This window comes from Pocillopora damicornis, chromosome 10 (genome assembly GCF_964200805.1).
Source record: "Pocillopora damicornis chromosome 10, jaPocDami1.2, whole genome shotgun sequence".
In the NCBI taxonomy this organism is placed as follows: Eukaryota; Metazoa; Cnidaria; class Anthozoa; order Scleractinia; family Pocilloporidae; genus Pocillopora; species Pocillopora damicornis.
Window position 1 is genome coordinate 15,014,462 of NC_142679.1, and position 12,651 is coordinate 15,027,112.

At 39.8% G+C, this 12,651-nt stretch overlaps 1 pseudogene across 1 annotated transcript; it reads left to right on the forward strand.

The window, feature by feature from the left end:
• The first annotated feature begins 8,789 nt into the window (after positions 1–8,789).
• Positions 8,790–12,338, forward strand: LOC113677059 (DELTA-thalatoxin-Avl2a-like; annotated as a pseudogene). The gene is made up of 2 exons (XR_016180058.1): positions 8,790–8,865; positions 10,785–12,338. The product of XR_016180058.1 is annotated as a DELTA-thalatoxin-Avl2a-like (transcript).
• Positions 12,339–12,651: the final 313 nt, after the last annotated feature.

Below are 12,651 nucleotides of genomic sequence, written 5' to 3' on the forward strand. Positions count from 1 at the left end.
TATAATGAAAGAAATACCAAGACGCTGTTGACGAAGATTTAGTATTGTAATCTGAAAATATGGAGAGAAGAGCGTTTACACTTAACTTATCAAAGCATAATAATCCAAAGACATCCTCGTGGAACACGATAAATCATTATTTAAGAGAAGTAAAAATTATCGCATTTCAGCGTACGCGAGGTGTATGTCTAAAGTCCAAAGCAGGACGGTTTGGACGAGGTGAAGTATTTTCCTAACCTTGGTAAATAAATTATCAAAATCAATAAATAATATCAGTACGAAAAAAATGTTACAATTTTGGATTTCGTAGCCTTATTTTTATTTGCTGATGGTTTCTATCCCATGGCATCCGCTCCTATACCTTTCCGCGCGTCTTACGTCCCGCAGATAGGTACCACAAAAGTCCAAAACTTTTCCTTTTGTAGAAAGGAATGATCCCGTTAATTTTACTGAACAATAAACGGCGATAAGGTAGTTAAAGCTGTGATTAACTGGTTTTCTAAATTTTTTGAGCGCAGAAACCCATGATAACTGCTGCAGAAATGCTGTTGGAGTTTCCGATGCGAATATCATACTTGACAGCTTTACGAGGGAAAAAAATCATTACCCAGTCAACGCACTACCATCATATGATCGTCTGAACGGTACCAGAGAAGATGGATGGTGCGCCGAGTTAAATGATGGCGAAAAGTGGCTTCAAGTCGATCTCGAGAAAGTTACTAAAGTGTAAGCTGTTGCAACCCAAGGAGATATCAATGGCAATGAGTGGGTGATATACTTTAAACCAGCACACTCTAAATCCTATGAAGACTTGTGGCCAACCTATAAGGGTGCTAAAGGCTTGGAAGTGGTAAGATTTGGGCCAAAATGTCCTTTTAAACCCGGAGCATCGAACATTTTATGGCGTTCTACAGTTAGATTCAGTAGTAATCGGTTTGAGCTCAGGAATAAGAGTTTATTGTGCAGTCTGATCGTCCGGGTGAGAGTAGTCCCGAGAAGGACTGATAAGGTAGTACTGACTGACATTTCTTTTTGAGGTAGGAATCAGCTTTCTTGAGTAAGTCACTGAAATTTTTTATTGCCTTAGGTTAATCATCGCACAGGGTCCAAATAGACAATGTTATTCGCAAGTTGATGATGTTCAGACTTGCAATCGTTAGCGATATAGCCAACGTAACATGATCGCTTGTCGACAGGTCGAAAGGGTGCGTTCGTTAATCCATATTCTGCATCTCAGTTTCTGCGACAGCATTGGAGATGAGCGGTTCCTTTCAGCTGTTTACAATATTTATCGTTATTGAACCCTCTTTTCTTTTTGTGACTATGTTATATTTTATTTTATAGATATTTCACAGGGACGGTGGATCCTACACAATTGACCAACATGCTCTGGAAGTTCTGGTTTATGCAAGATACCTTCGTTTTCTACCAGTTATTTGGCAACGGTCAATCTGCCGTAGAGTTGAGGTTTACGGAACCATCAGTAAGTTTTCTTCAATTGAATTTGGAATGTGACCCTCCCCTCTTTCTAGGTTATCAGAACATTCAACAATTTTCGATGTCAAAATCCTAAGTTTTTGAAGTAGTTGCCGAAAGAAATAAATTGTAGCCTTTGGGGGAGTTTTAAAATTTTTTAGGGGGAGTTGTTCTTGGCGTGATCTAAAGTTATCACATGCACTTGCACACAAATGAATTCCAAACCTCTCCTGAGATCTAAGTTTTTTATGACTATTTATGAATTTTTACTTAATTTATCTACATCAAGGAGTTTTGCAGCATTCACCACTTTTCACATAGCGAATAATACATACGCCAGCATGATGGATTTTATAAAATGGATTTTCTAACATGGATTTTCTAATATGGATTTTCTAATATGGATTTTCTAATATGGATTTTCTAATATGGATTTTCTAATATGGATTTTCTAATACGGATTTTCTAATATGGATTTTCTAATATGGATTTTCTAGTCGTGTAACGATTAGTGCGTATTTGTGGCAACGTAAAACTGCGCTGGTTTCTAAAATTGTATTTGCCAATGTTCTTGAGGGGTAGCAGATGGTGGAGTTTATGAGCAGTATTAGATACCACTGAGTCAAAGAGTTTATAACACTGTCCATTGCGCCTTATATTACTTATACCAAAACCCTGATCTGCTCAATCGTATCTCTTTCTTTTCCTGAGTTATAAAAGAAGTCAAAGTTCACTCGAGCGAACGCCAACCGTGACGATTTACAAGACCTAAACTCGACGTAAGTGAAGAAGAATTAAAAAGAACCTTAGAAACTCAGTTTAAAATAAATACCACTGCCTTATATTTCATGTCTATCTTAGCCGTAGAGCCGACTTTTGAAAACACCGAGTTTCAAAAAAGGTAGTTAGAAGACTTAAGAACAAGTCTCTGTAAGAATCAAACATCTTGGGAAATGAAAATTTTCAACCCCCCTTCAAGTTTTGCATGCAGTTAGGCGCTCAGGGGGATGCACAAAAATGCCCTTTTTAAAGGTCGCAGCACTCTTGTTGCCATGGTAACAACGGCTACTTGTTCGAGGCCCGGGGCCTTATTTTCATACAAAAACGTTGCAAAAAAAGAGTGAAATGTTTATTTCTCTGTCTCAAGCTAAATACAACATTATAAATTGGCACTTCTACCATACATTGTAACATCATTCGTCTTCCCTTTGATTAATTTTCCCTGGGAGTGAATGTGAACACATCAATAGATTATTTATCTCGGTACAGTCTCGGTCATTTTTGTTGTCGGGTAAAACAGGGAAAACGTTTATCTGAATTTCTCCAAAAGTACACCGATTCTGGAACTGAAACTACCCACCTAGCTGATAATAATATTCTAGTTTCTAAATATGTAAAAATCTCTGCGGGCCTTCCTCTACTTTTTATAGGGGCAATTCGCGAAAAAAGCTCAAAACCAGATATTGCATAATTTGGCGATGTTTACATCTAATGTTCTCAACAACAAACGTTTCAGACAAATGAAACGTGCGAGGATTTGAAAGAATGTTATCTTGTGAGCAATATCCCGAAGAGAAATCTCGCCTCTGGTTGTCATCTTTTAAGGAAATTGATAAACCTTCATGGAGGACAACTCGACGTAACTACAAACATATACCTCAAATCGTGTGCATATCATCCAAATTCCGAGTGCTGCACCTTCTTTCATAAGAATTTGAGCGATCCGAAATCCTCTGAAGGTACACTGTTCTACTTGTATGTCATTGGAAACATGTTGAAGTCGGCTGATCTACACGAAACTATCCTCATACCGGTCATTTGTCATAAACATGTACATTATCACGATGGCATGACGCTGTATTTCTCCATGAAGTTTCCATCGGTCGCTCCAAAGAAGACGAGAAATGGATATTTTTCATATATGTCAGCAGACTTCCGCTTTCTGAAGTAAAAACAACCCCCTCCCCCCCCCCAAAAAGGGAAAATTTCGATTGAACGCTCGTAAACACTGAGAATCTGAGAGCAGAAATCGCAACTTGTCAGCGGCAGTACTAGATGTAAAACCCAGTCGCCACAATAGCAATTTATAAGACTCGCGCGAAAATCATCACAAAGTGGAGATTTTTAACTACTCAGTATCCCTGCAGTACAGCAAGTGGAACAGGGATTTCATCACAATCAATTTCCAAAAATTTAGCTTTTTTCAGGGAGTCTTTCGCGTGCTCGAACGTTATACTGGCTTTGAGCCTTGAGATTTATTTCCCTTTTAACTTGTATAATGGCCAAAAGCTATTTGCAAGTTGATGTCACAACTCCCTAAACATAGAGGGCAATCTCTATCGCTATCGGACATTATTTCAAGAGTATTTCAACGCTGGCTAATACAAAATCACAAGAGTTGTGAGAGATTTGTAAGAGTTTTCACAGTTTTTTAATCACCCGCTGTATCGGCCTTTGGATCAATCAGTGTCGTGGAGAGACGAGTCCTGCTACTTGGGAAGCAGCAGTCTACCATTTATAAGTTACAATACTCGATTGGCGTAGAGTGAAGTGCCAGGGGTTGTTTCCGACGGTGGGAGAGATCTTCCCACCTCAAGCTGGGCAGCCCCTAGACAGTTAGGTGCTGTCCCGCCATGGTCTGCCTTCCTCTTTGGGCGTATGAGGATTAGGATATACTGACAAGCAGACCTTAACTTCCTTATCAGGCAAGAAAACTTATTTATCACAAAGGACAATCAACAAGAAGAGACCAGCTCTTAAAATGGGATATTGGAACGTCTGCACCATGACAACTGGACTTGATGACCTCCAGACAGTTGTCATCAATGACGAGCTACCGAGACTGAAGGCATAGATATAGCCGCTCTATCATAGACCACGGAGTAAGGTTGGCAGTCAGGAGAACCTTGCTGAAAATGGTTGAGCCAGGCGACAAGGGATCAGAATGGCGGCTGCCTCCCCGCCTCTATACTTTTGCAGGGCTAGTAACACTTATCAGCACCTATGCCCCAACCTTTACCTTGACACCTGAGACAAGAGACGAGTTCTACACCAACCTGAACGACGCCATCAAAAACATCCACAACAGCAATCACCTTGTCCTCCTTGAAGACTTTAACGCCAGAGTAAGTGCAGACCTGGTCGACCTCATCGCCCGAAGAAGACTAGCAGCATGCAGTCGAAACGTCGCGATATGCATCACACGTGACTACATCGTGAGACAAACGAAAAACTTAGCTTTTTTATTGTTATTCACCACGATGAATAACCGCAACTTTTCCACGAAACTTGAAGTGGTACACCAGTTCACCTACCTTGGTTCCACCATCAGCGACAACCTGTCCGTAGATGCTGAAATCAACAAACCCATCGACAAGGTCGCAAGAACCCAAGGACAACTGATCACTCACGTCTGGGAGAACCCCAAGCTGACCACTCCAGTTAAGATAGTAGTGTATAACGCATGCATAATCAGCACCCTCCTGTAAGGAAGTGAAACCTGGACAACCTATGCCAAGCAAGAGCAGAAGGTGAACCGTTTCCACAAGCTATGTCTTTACCGCATCCTTGGCACCAGCTGGAGGGACAAAGTGCCCAATGCTCAGGTTCTTGCCCGTGCCAGCCTCCCCACAATGTACACGCTGCTCAGACAACGTAAACTGCGCTGGCTTGGCCATGTGCGCCGTATGGAAGACGGTTAGATCCCCAAGGATATCTTCTATCGTCAGCTTGCTTCGGGCATAAAGACCGCAAGGTCGCCCCAGCTGAGATATAAATAAGTCTGCAAGCGCCACATCAAAGCTCTAGACTTCAATACAGAGATCTGGGAGGATACTGTGGCAAACCTCAGCAGCTGGCGCTGCTTGCTAAAGAAACTGCTGAAGACAGGTGAGGAGAAGATCCCGAACCTGGCAGAAAGAGGAGAGCCAGGCGGAAGTCACAGAGACACAGACACTCCCCCCCCCTCCCCCCCCACGACGAACTACATCTCTATTCTAGTCGCAACACCACGATCTCCCACGGGACACTTTTAAGACAAAACAAAAGCGTTTAAGGTCCCAAAAAAACCGATCCTTATTTGTTTTGGAATATTTGTTGTGTTGAAATTGGCTCGTACATATGATAAGCTAAATAAATACAAAAAAAAGAGATTTTGTGTCACGGGTACTTTGATTTTGGTAATTGTCCAAGGCAAAATTATTTAAAATTGAAAACATTCAAAACGGCTAAACTTTGCCTAAAAGTATTATAATTTCATTGACGGCGAATATTTTTCAGCGGGGCTGGTTTCATTGCTTTAGCGTCGTGTTACAAAATTAAAATTTTATTTGGCTGATTCGTGTGTTTTACTGAAAACTGAAATGGCTTCCTACGAAATAATACAACAGCGTGCGTTTTTGACCTTCGTATTAAAAGGAAATTTTGCCACATTTATCATAAACATTATCTGAGTGGCAAATCGTTACTTATAACATAACAACACAGGAAAAGGTCTTTATAACTTTATATAATTAAACTACCACAGGAACAGGTAAACAATGCAATAGTTTAACAAGAATAACTGGTGAAGCATAAACATCTTAAAGTTCTTCATACAGGTAAAACAGTATCAGCAGTACCTGTGAATATTATGTGATGAAAATTGGGTTGTAAAACGCCATCATATCGAAAAGAAACTCGCCGATGTCATAGCTGCATCACAAAGTTCATTTAGAAATGAATTATTCCTGGAAAAAATCTTTTGTTCAGTCAACTGAAGAACTAAAAGCAACTGATGAAAATAGAAATGCTCCAAAAAACATGTCTTATTGTTTTCTATTTGACATCGCTGAACGGTGCATTTGCGAGATTTGTACAGTTACGAGCAGTTTTTCTGACAGCACTAATTCTGATTAAGTACCATGATTGGGCATCTAAAACCTGTGTAAAGCGCGTAAAACGAGCCAGAAACACTCCTTCTACAACGACCAGTTACGATTCGACCCGCGGACGAATGATGTAGCGAAATAGGTGACTAATCCAACAAGCAGACAACATTTCAGAAATTAATACAGCTGAAAAGAAAAGCAATGTAGTCTGCAGTAGTAAAAGTGAACGTAGAACAGACTGAAAGACTCGCTGTATATTGCTTCTTTTGTTTGTAAACGTTTTTAGTTGTTGTATGTTTAAGAGGATCATATTCTGCTTCCTAGTTGAAAGATATAAATTCTTAATTATGTTGTGTATCTATACTTCACAAATTGTTCGCAATGTTATATACTACCTAGCTTGATCTTTCTTATTTCAGTTAATTTTTTTTCCTAGTGGTACAGATTTATGTGCCAAAAAAGCGTTTTTGGAAAAAGCAATTTCCTGCCCGCATTACCTCTGTCTAAAAGGCCACTTACCAACAATGGTCACTTTCCTCTAGTCAAGGTGGCCGTTATAGAAAGGTTAGACTGTACTTGAATTATTAACAGAATGTTAAGTGGACCGTTTTATAGAAGAGGTTCTCATTTTACGGTCAAGTTGCGTCAAATTAAAATACGGCTTCCTGCCCAAATCATCCCACTTAGATTTTCCCAATCTGTCGAATTCTTGATAAGTAAAATTAGTGGAACTTAACGCTTTCTGGTGAGATCCATTACGTCGCAATTTCCGCCAGTCAAGTATGCCTTTGTCAGAGACAATTAATACCACATTTTAAACACCTTCAAGACTGAAAAGAGCACAAATCAGGGGATTACCAGCAAACTCACTCATAGAGGACCACGAACTGATGGAGTTTTGTTTTCATCATCTCACCTTTTATTTATTCCAAGGGACCTCCAGCAAGTAAAATTTACACGCGCTTTATTTGATCTGCTTCCCTGGTGGCGACTCTGTTAAACGGTTAATTATTCAAGCGGTGAAACCAAAACATAAATTTACACTTAAACTACAGCACATCAAGACAGAGAGAGAAAAATTAACTTATCGAATACCAGGTACATTTATTGCTGTGTTACTTTAGCTGCACTGGATGGGACTTCAACGGTGATTTCCGAATGAACTTATGCTTTCACGAGTGAAACAAAACTAACTGAGAAAACTGCTGCAAACGCTTAATTTTTTAACTTTAAACACTAGCTCAAATAAATTATGCAAAATTGAAAATTAAAACAATGTAAAAGAAAGACAAAAGATATCTTAAAGTCATGTGCTAACAAAGTGGTGTTTCGAGCTTATACACAATTTACACCCGTAGTGTTACACACTTCACGTCGTGAAATAAAAAGCTCCGTTGAACTAACCTACACAGAAACGTTTTCCGAAAAGCATTATTTCTGTTCATCTGAGACAAAGACGAAGTCTAACTCTTAGGCACAAGTAGAAGTTTTTGCGTCACTTTTTCCAAGAGTTGGCTCTTTATCGCTCAGTTTAAGCAACAATTTTAGAAAAACAACAACAACAAAAAACATTAAGAACTAACGAGAGTATCCTATAAGACCGTGCCTGGTGGTAGTAATCTTGGTGGTTTTGAAACACTGGCAGGTTAGAGAACAGGCGGCTTGAATATATGTTTATTCAGCCATTACGGATTGGAAACAGATTATTAGTTCAGTTCAAGGTGAACGCAGTAGCGTATTGGTTAATACGCCGTTCGAGGGGTCTGGGTTCGAGACCCGGCTTGGTCTTGGGCAACACACTTAGTTTTCACAGTGCCTCTCCTCACAAAGGAGTATAAATGGATACAGGCAAATTGTCAGGGAAGCCTGACAAGAATTAATGCTTGAAGTTAGCATTCATATGGACTGGTATCTCATTCTAAGGGGGGAAGTGGTAGCACTCCTAGTCGCTTAAGGCCATCGAAATGGAGATAAGCTTCATCTGGATGGGCAACTTAGCACGAGTTCAGACCAAGACAACTGTGAAAGGGAAAGAGGGTAGGTAACTTTTAACCTTAACAAGCTACCTGCCAAACGATTACATGACAGAAGTGTCACGGTTGTCCGATCTAACCCTAATGGCGGTGTCAGTAGTTCTTTCATGAATTTCTAGAATAACCAGCCAATATTCGTTTTATATAATTGTTCTTTTTTTTGTTGTTGTTCTTCTAACATTGGAGATCAAAACGACTGGTTCTCTTGAGTTGCGTCACTGCTAGCGACTTAAACTCCTTTATGCCACATTTCTTTTTTGGTTTTTGGATTTTGCAATTGTGTGAAACTCTCGACGTAGGCGGACTACCAGCAAAACTCATTCATGGAGGACCATGAACTGCCTACACAAAAATGTTCCTATGAGATATGACTCCTAAATTAAGCAGCAGTATAATCTGTAAAAGCCAAACGCAACTCGCCACTTCGACACATCGAGATTGTGTAGAGGTCAGGAGAAAGAGTGCGTTGGACGAATCGATACCATAAGGTGCGTAGATAAAATAGGTACCAAAGGTACCTATTAGTGGTGTAAACATGCATAAAATTAGTGTATTAGTGGTGTAAACATGCATAAAATTTGAAAAATTCGGATTTGAAAAGTACATCTCAAATTCAAAAGGCTAATTAGGAAAACATCTTGCCTTACTGAGAGATCTGAGTGGTTCCATTCTAAGTTGCAATACTAGCAATGTTACTACTGATGGATATTCTACTTAAGGGCATATATTACTGAGTGTCGTAACCAAATTGAAGCCCGCAATATGGTTAAAGAAAGTCACTTGGTCGGTTATGGGGTTCATAAAAAAACAACAGATTATTTGAGATTCCAAGGTTGGGTTTCGGAACTGCCTGTCTGTTCAGAATCAACATACGAAGTGTTCGTTCCAGGTCTCAATGTTGACCGTTTTTAAGGGTGCATCCTCTATAAAGATGATTTTGGCACTTTAAGAACTGACCAGACTGACGTGTTGTAAACAGTTTCGTTTACTATTCAAAAGGCTCTTTGGATGAAATTCACAAACAGGTTTCCTGTTTAAAGATATTTCGAATTCATTCTTATTCAGTTGGAAATTTAACAGCCGCAATTCGCACCAGTTAAAAATGGGATGTTTGACTTAAAGCCACTAAATTTGGACCAAACGCGCGATCTTTAAAATAGACGAGCAAATATATAATACACGCCACTAAAAAGAAGACAACTGATAAACAAACTCGAAAGAGTGCTTCATTGTAACGCTCAAAAATTACTTCAAGTGGTATTTAAAGAAACATGCGTCATTAAATTACCGAATCATTTAAAGCTTGGAGTGAAATATAGAATCTTACCTCGACGTTCGTCGTAAGCCCCTTAATTTTAGAGACAGTCTAAAAATTTTAACCTTTGAAAAAGCTGTCGTTTTGAAACTACCGGTTCGTCGACAAGAACTTGCGAGACGTTCAAATAGTGCTAAAATACAACTTAACTAACACGTGAGGGTGTGTTTTTGTTTTGGATACCCTTGCGTTAATTCAATTATTGTAAGAATGGTGATCATTTAGTCTTTAATGGGGAAGGGCCTTTATTCAACGTACTTCTATTTGATGAGTCTGCTTCAGTCTTAGCTCAGAGGATTGTTGAGCTTTTCGCACAGGTTGAAACTCATTACAAGTCTTCAATACCTGTTTAGAGGACGTCTTTCATGTAACATAAATTTGACATACCTTTTGAGTTGTATCTTGAGTTGTATCTTTAACTTGCCACTAATTCCAGGTCACTGCCGAAGGATCCTTGTTACGGGCAAATGATCACCGATATCTCACTATGTGCAATTAATTGATGTCAGTAAACTGCAATTTGACCCCCCTTTCTTGCCATATCTTTCACCTTCAAAAATGATAGAGTTAAGTAAGAGTAAGAGTTGAATTGGTTTTAATTCGTATGTCATTCATTCTTTGTGGCTATTATGATGGCATAGTGCTTAAGTTCAAGGTCTAGCCCAGCCTCGAGGTTTGCACATGGAAAATGGGGTTTCTTTAATCAGACAAGCAAGCAAATACGTCCAAAAAATACAACAACAAACAAACATTTTTTGAGTAGTCTCCAAATTCAGCGTGTAATATGCTTATTCATGTGTAAGAAGAACATCGCCTAGATCCTCCAATGTTGTTCAAAATAGATAACCCAGTTTAAAAGTGTCTCACTAAACAGCAATATCTAGATGACTTAACTGAGTTTCTCGGCTTAAAATATCGAATTAAAATGCTAGCTTATTATTTGCTTCTCATGTCTGGAAAAAAAGGTTTAACCGGAATTTTGTGTATTCATTAAAACATTTCCTTTATCGCCTCATGTGAAACACGTTAAAACGTTTCGGTCCCATTCTGTGGCCAATTTCCAAAGTAATTGTGCAACATCTTTCCCCGTAGATTGTACTTCGGAAAGCAGAATGATGCATGTCCCTTTGGTGCTTCTCGTTCTTGGGTTATGTACATTTAAAGAAACATGTGAAGCTACCTGCGCTGAGATTTCTCCGCTGGGAAGAGTGATAGATCTTCGAACGGTTAACTTATTGGCCGACTTTCAGGAGCAAGAGAACGGGATCTTCGAGGAGCTCTCAACTAAATGTCTCGTGAAGAAAACTTTGAAGTCTTCGAGCAGCCACTTCGAATATTACGCAAATACCAAGGAATTTTATAAGTCACTAGCCACCCAGTCAGGCTTGAGCGCCTCTTTGCAGTCCTCCTACTCGTTGGGTGTTACGGTAGCAGTGGCAACAAAGAGCAAAAGTTCACAGCAAAGTGAAGTGAGTGGCATGTCTTTAATCAAGCAGGCGTTAACAGAAAAGATCCACGTCGATAAAGAATGTCTACTGAGTGACGACATCTCCACCTTGAAAAGAACATTTCTAAATGACCTCGAGGACTTGCCCGTAAACATCAAAAATCCCTGGGAACCAAACTCATGGAGAGAGTATCGTAATTTTCTCAAGAAATACGGTTCTCATGCCATAACTTCTGTGAAGCGTGGATCAAGATTTCAGCAAATGACATTCGCAGAGAGCTCTAAGGCTTACACTGAAAGAGATTTCCAAGTAAAAGCTTGCATTTCGGTGGCAGGACCTACCCAGGTTGGAAAGGTTGGCGTCTCTGCATGTTCAAACGTAAGCCAAAGTGAGATATCCAAAGCGAGCAGGATGAGCACAAGCGAGAAACGCTTTGTCAAAGGTGGAAAAAGGGAAACAAATAGCAAGCTGGCAAACGGGGCGACGTCGGTTGAATTGCTTGACCAACTCATGAACGAGGCAGATGAATTTCCAGCGTCTGTTCAGCACACCTTCATGGCGATCTGGACCATCCTACAGAGCCGATTTAAACATGGATCTCCTAACAATATCCGAGCCACAAACCTTGAGTACTACTACCTTGGGTTCTTGAATTATGGTTGTCCATACATAAGTAGCTCTGGACTTGCCATACAAAAATTTGACCATACCAGTAGCTCCAACAAGGAGTATCCAGAATTCGAGTGTACCCTGGCAAAAGAGGGCTGCCACAATAGTGATGACTGCCACTACAGACCCATTTGGTGCTCCTGCCGTGGTCCAACGTGTGTCCATTACAAGAATGTGAAAGAGGGTGCAGGTGATACTAAGTTAACTGCATACCCAAACACATTTGAAGATTGGGCATGGCAAGGTTGTGGTTGGAAAGTTGCAGGATCTTGGTGCGAGTGCTATAATAAAAATCGTGGTCAGCGGAAAACTGTGTGGTCCTTGCCAAACAGAGATGCTCCTACACATAAAGCATCAACCAAAACCGCTGCAAAAAAGGCAGAAGATTAATGTCTCCAAAGTACACCGCTGGAAAGTAGAAATGACAAACGAAAGAAACTTTAAGTTTTGACGTATTTAGATAACTTGCATTGTATTGAGATTTGGCACGCTTAAAGTTAGAGCCATACATGTGTCTCATTGTGTTTGAATAAAGGGTAAAATGTGTACATGTCATTTCATTTGATAGCATCCGCGCCCTGTTTGTGTAGAGCCCGTACCGAAAAGCTATTTTCTGGAAAATGGGAGAGAAAGACAAAAACATCTACCCTTAAAATGTAGTATGGATAAGATTGGTGTAAAGAATATTGACTGAAGTCTCTTCCAGGATTGCCTAATTCGCTGTTTCGTAAAAGAGGCCGTTAAGACAAAATAGATAAAAATAGAATAATATTTCAAAAGATTTGTCGTCTCCTATGATACGCTCGAGCATAAGCAAGACCCACAATCGATTTTTCTTTTTT